The following is a 6,560-nucleotide window of genomic DNA, read 5'->3' as shown; positions in this document are numbered from 1 at the left end:
CGAAAGTGCACCAGTTGCTAAACATATCATTGGATTCAATATAATTATTAGTTAATTAAGTTCAATTGAGACTAATTTTGAAAATGAGGTACGTGCTTTGATTTTGTTATCCATATTGTATGATAGTTGGAATACTACTATTAGTAATTCCTCTAAGTCAACGAGCTTGACGTTTGATGGAGTTCAAGATTTAATTCTGAGTGAAGACACTCGTAGAAGAGGATTTGGTGAACCTCTATCTACTGCTTTAGTAGGTGAAAGTAGTGGAAGAACTAATACATGTATTAGCAAGAGTAGCATAAACATGAACAGACGTAGTTAGTCTAGAGCTAGTGATGCCGTTTGTTGGAATTGTGGCAAGAGAGGCATCTTAGAAGAAATTGCCTTAAGTTAAAGAACGAAAATGGTAAGGGAATTATAGTTGATTCTGCAGATGCTATTATAGCTGTAGCTGTCAGTAATTCGAATAGTGTCGATTTTGCCTTGTCCGTTACTGATTAGTCATCATTTGACGAATGGATTATGGATTCTAGTTGTTTGTTTCATTCAACACCAAATAAAAACCGGTTTGCTACTTATTCATGCACGAATGGCAGTAAAGTGTAGTTAGGGAATAATGTTGAATGCGATATTGTAAGTATTGGTGATGTTAGAATTAGAATATATGATGGTATTGTAAGGACATTGATTGGAGTGAGACATGTTCTAGAGTTGAAGAAGAACTTGATTTCCTTGAGTGCCCTAGATTCAGTTAAGTGTCAATATTTTTCAAAATGTGGAGTTCTGAAAGTTATTCGAGGTGCTTTGGTGATAATGAGAGCAATTAAGCACAATGATCTGTATAAACTTCAAAGTGAGATGGCGACATCCGCGTAAGCAATTTTTGGCTAAAATTGGTTGGATATAGTCAATTGGCAAAGGGCGAAATGGTTTTTGACTCAGTTGGCAATATTAAAAAGTTTTAGGATTGAATTAGTAAAAATAAAATAGGTATAAGACTTTTTAGACAATTTTTTCCGTTTCTTTTGTTCACACAATTCCCATAATGTTACTTAACCAATAAGTAAACTTCTTAGCCATTTTGGAAACATTGTCTAAATCCTGAATTTTTTTGAAAAGTTGCAATGTAGTCCTTTTGAGAATCAATTTTTTTCCCTAATTTTTCTTTCCAACAAACTTTAATCACCTACTACTAGAACCTCTTTATAAGTCATTGCTTAAAGTGAGTGGCAATTTGTTGGCTACCATAAGTGTCATGCCCCAAACCCTGAGTGCGTGCCCATCCCTCTTTCGTCAATAATATTTTGCCACTTCCCGGACGAGTCGCCAACCATTTTCATTTTATTGCAAATGTGGATTTTATTGCAAATGTGGAAGCGAAAATAAATCCCCTGACAGTAATCATATCGGGATAGAAAAGCAGGACAACAGATTCACAAACAAACATGCTTTTATATTCACATAGAGTCATATACAAGGTCTATGACCAAAAGACTACAAAAAATGGCTTTAAAAAAAAAACGGTCCTAAGTGATCTACACTTTCGATCACCTCCTCTCAGCTCTAGGTCCTCCACTCGACAACTCTGAAAATTTAACCCATGACGGGGTGAGATATAAATCTCAGCGGGTTCATACTCTAAACCCCAATTAGGAGGGCAATACGCCAAGAGATGTCCTAACCACACAATCACGCATTTAGCATAGAGGACTTACCTTGCCCTAGTTCCACCCTACAGGTCAGTACAATTCACATCACGAGCCATATAATCAATGCACATCACAATTGGAACACCTCATTAACTCAATTAATCACAAGGGTTCCGATTATAAGGCAAAACCGTTATGACACGTCCCATACCATGCCACACAATTTTGTCTTATAATCAGACGCATTTAACCAATAATGTGTTCCAATTATTAATTAAGCCACTTAAAGCACAACCGACTCCCATGTTCGGCTGTCTACTAGCATAGCTAGGCAACGTCTCTTCCCCATTGGCGTAGCCAAGCAACGTCTCTTCCCCATTGAGCACGGCTACGTCTTATTGACGGCTTTCCCAAACGAGCATAGGCCCAAAATCTACTGCGACTTGCTACCTTAATGCATAGGCAACTCGAAAAGGGATTTAGTAATGTCCGGCATAATTGCTCGAGACGGGTTTTCTTAACCAACACATGACCAATCAATTTCGGCCCAGGACACTATGCATTGTACTCAAATACTTCAATTAAGATGGTGATCCTGTCTTATTTTCTTCATATTAAAAATACACTGTAAAATAGTCGTGTGTATGTACACGGTCAGATTGGACCCTGAAAATTCATAATCTCTAATTTAAAATCCCACTGCTTTATATAGTATATAAAACTATTTTCGGTGTTAAAATTCGACACCGGGATTTTCTGAATAAATACCGAAATTCACAATTTTTGGAATTAAATACTCGAATTTCCAATCAGCACTCAATTTGCACAAATTAATACTCAATTGCAAAAATTAACCACACTATTGCAATCAACACGAAATTCCGGTCACTGGCTATCTCGGCCTAATTTTCAGAAAAATAAATAATAATTAATTAATTTCCAAAATTAATTAAGTAATTCAATTTAAATTCTAAAAATACCAACCTAGGCCAAAATTGCTAAATTAAATACCAATATGGGCCCAGAAAATTCGCGAACCCTTCTAGATAAATAAAACCACTTATCTAGGCTTCACTTAATATAATCTAACCACCTAACATGCATAATTCAATAATTAAATCACTAATTTAATCTAACTAACCACCTAATTCCTAATTAACTTAAATTAAACATCCCTTAAACGTCATTAGCCTACTGAGAAGAGTTTAGTGCATAAACTCACCGGTTTATTGCGGAAACCGGTTTACCGCGATGACGGCACGCAGCGGCCGAAATCCGAATTTTCGGCGGCGTCGGCGGACACTTGGACTAGGCCAAGAAATCTTGCAAGCCCATGGAAATTTCTGGGCTTAGACTTAGGCTTAGGCTTGCTTCTTGAGCTTCAAGTGAGCTAAAATTGGGCTGAGGATGGTCTTCAAATCTGGGCTGGGCTGCTGCGAAACTTTCTGGACTGAAATTCACGGGCTGAACTTAAGTTGGGCTGAAGAAATGAAGATGGGCTGAAGATGCTGGGCAACTGCGAACTGGGCCGAGAGAGGATGGGCTGAGGACGGGCCCAACTGCTGGGCTGAAGACGCTGGACTGAGTAGAACGCCTCGGTGGATTGTGGGCTGAACCCACGGACGTGCGAGGCAGCAAGCTCGGACAACAGAAGCAGCGAAGGGGTCGAAGAAGCTGGCGTCAACGCGGGGCTTCGGTTTGTGGGAAGCTGCTCGATCGTCGATGCTGGACGAGGGGACTTCACGGTCAACAATTGAAGCTTGTAAGCTGACCCAGTGGAAACGTGGCTGTAGGGGGAATGAAACGTGGAAGTGGAGAAGGGCACGAGCTGGTGGTGGGGATTCAGTGGTGGCGTGGGGAAAATTCGTGGACGTGAGGTGGGGTCTTGGGGTCAACGAACCATGAAGTTAGCCTCGGTGGAAGACCTCGCGTGGCTGAAGTGGAGGGTAGACAAGAAGAAGTGGAGCAGGGACGATGATGAGGCTGAGTGACTTTGGTGGGGTGAATGGGTAGACAGAGGAAGAAAGATGCGAGGGAAAAACGAAAGCAAAACAGAATAGAGGGGGATCGGGGAAGACGATGGACGAAGGAAAGAGGAAGGGACCGACTGAAGTGTGTTGAAGAAGAAGGGCCAAAAGTCAAGCAAATATCCGCTTTTCTTTAATGCTTGGTCCCCTAGATCTTTTATAGATATCACCTTTGGTCCCCTAATACTTTCCAACAAGATAAGTCCATAATAATTAAATTTTGATGCAAATAATGCACCCCCAACACAAGCTCCGAATTTCCTTAAATTTTGGCTCCAATTTCTTCATGAGATTTCCTAAATTGAGGTCCAATTTCGGTGAAGAAAAATCCTGAACAATTTTTTATAAGACCCCAATACTCAAAGACTCAGCTTGGAAGTCCAAATTTCCTTTAATTTGGCCCATCCGAATTTCCGCTAATTTTCCGTAACGTCCAAAATGGATTTTCGTAAAATTCTCGAAATCTCTGAAAATTCTTCGGAGGATGAGACAACGTTTCTAAAATACATCGTGACATAATAGAAATAATCCGGTTCAAATTCATGGTTAATTTCAATCCGGCGCGCTTTTAGCGTGACCTAATCTACCAGGTAACTTTTATGAATTTTTGGTGCAATTGACCCGTGATCGATTTATCTCGAGTCACAATGAACATCTTTGACACATTAGTGACCCTCAGTTATCGTGAAAATCTCAAGGTTTCAAATACGGGCACTGGGTACCAAAACGATAGAAAAATCAGTCTAGTGCCGATTGACGAGTATTTTGCAATCGGTGAAATCACCCACACTCGATCACATATCTCAGTCAAATCAACCTATCTCCGATCTCGATCGATTTCGACGAAGGCCGTAATGACCATTGCAGACCAACACAACGAGCAGTCAATTCCCCGGTCGAATTCTCAAGTCCATTGCATTTAGTTCCTTAATTGCTTCCCCAGATAGTTTAGTTATCTTGTGAGTGATCAACTCAGAGAATAACACTATCGGCACGTCGACAAAAGACCCGATTTATTTAATCAATTTTTTTTTTTTAAATCGAGGTTGTCACAATAAGTTTCCATAACTTTTGAACATCGCGCGTGGTGCATTTATCTTTATGGTAGGACATATTGCTCAAAAAGAGAAAATGACTTGCTAAAGTCCTAATTAAAGAGAAAATTCGCCAATCCTAATTATTGTTGGGTTGAAAGTTAGGCGTAAATCGCATTGTTGGTCTCTTGACTAATCAATTACACCCACTTTCCAATGGGTACAGCAAGCTATTGACCCAAAATGCTACTTTGGTCTGCTTGGAAAAATTTGAGTGCTTCCATAGGCTTTTCCACATGGAAGTGTAGGATTTGGAAGCGTGTAGAAGACTTCAGATTGACTAAGCTTTGTCTTAAAAAGATTGAACGTCTAGAAGACTTCAGATTGACTAAAGGTGCGTTTGGTAATGATTATGCTCTCGGGAGTTGATTCTGACTAGAAATAATTATTTTTGATTCTGTTCTTAGGAACCGATTCGAGTAAAAAACGCGTTTGATAACTTCGTCCAAAATTTTTTATTCTCTGAATAGAATCGCATTTAATACCATGCTAATTGATTATGTTCCAAATTAATTTCTTTTGATTTTTAAATAATTTTTTTACTTTTTTCATTTTTTTCCCTTTTTTCCTATTCTTCTTCTTCTTCATGTGGCCGGTCGCCGGTCTGGCGACCGGCCAGACGAGGGCTAGTGACGCTCACCAAAGCGTCGCCCTAGCGGCAACCGGGCGAGGCTCGCCTAGCCACGCTGAGGCCGAGCCTCGCCGGTTGTTGGGCTTGCCTCCAGCGAGCTCGCTGGACCTCGCCCTGGCCTGGCGAGCTCGCCGGGCCGCGACGGCGGCGACGGCGGCGGTGGTGGCAGGCAGCGGCGGCAGTGGACGGCGGCGGATGGCGGCAGGCGGTGGTGGACAGCAATTGTGGGATGACGAAAGGGAAGAATAAGAGTTTCACTATTTTGATTCTCGGACGAAGAATCATATATATATATTCTCAATTCTCTTCCCAATCTGTTCCCAAGAACAAAAATTTTACCAAACGCGATTCTCGTCCCAAACTGATTGTGAGAACAAAAAATCAGAATTATGCATTGTTTGGCACGTTGCCAAACATGCCCTAAGTTTTGTCTTAAAAAGGTTGAGCGTGTAGAAGACTTCAAATTGACTAAGCTTTATATTTAGATTATTAATTAGTTTTCTTTAAACACATCTATAGAAAGATTGATAATTGAGGGCCATCTCACGTTCAAAGTCCGCGAACTTTGAAATCGCGTCCATGGTCCACGCACTGGAAATCCTATCAATTTAGACCTTGCTCTAGATATGTAGATGGTGCAACGCACGGTTAGAGAGAGAGAGAGAGAGAGAGAGAGAGAGAGAGAGAGAGAGAGAGAGTAATTGTTACCTCAATCAGCTCTCTTCCACTGATAAATTAGGAACAAGGGTGCAAAGGTCCAATCACCACAATTAGTTCTCTTAAGAACATAACACACTATAAAATGGATTATTACTAGGTTCGTTGTAGCGAAGGAAATATTTTATAGGAGATGGTTGGATGAATTTTGGTTCTTCTATTTGTCTATTGTGTTCTTTCTTTTGGAGGAAGAAACATTTTTTTATCTTTTCCTAACATAATTTTTATTTCAGATTTTTTTTTTTTAATTTCCAAAACTTCTAGCGACATTAATGCGACAGTGCTGATGGTGCGATGATGATTGCTAAAAATTGATACTGGTCGCTTTGTTAATGCTTTCAAAATACGAGTTATTTAGGAGGATTATTTTTAGTAATTTCTTATCTGCGATCTCTTTTCATGTTATTTCATTTAAAATTGGTTAGTTTATTTTAGTATGTTA

This window comes from Eucalyptus grandis, chromosome 1 (genome assembly GCF_016545825.1).
Source record: "Eucalyptus grandis isolate ANBG69807.140 chromosome 1, ASM1654582v1, whole genome shotgun sequence".
In the NCBI taxonomy this organism is placed as follows: Eukaryota; Viridiplantae; Streptophyta; class Magnoliopsida; order Myrtales; family Myrtaceae; genus Eucalyptus; species Eucalyptus grandis.
Note: the sequence above shows the minus strand (reverse complement) of the source record.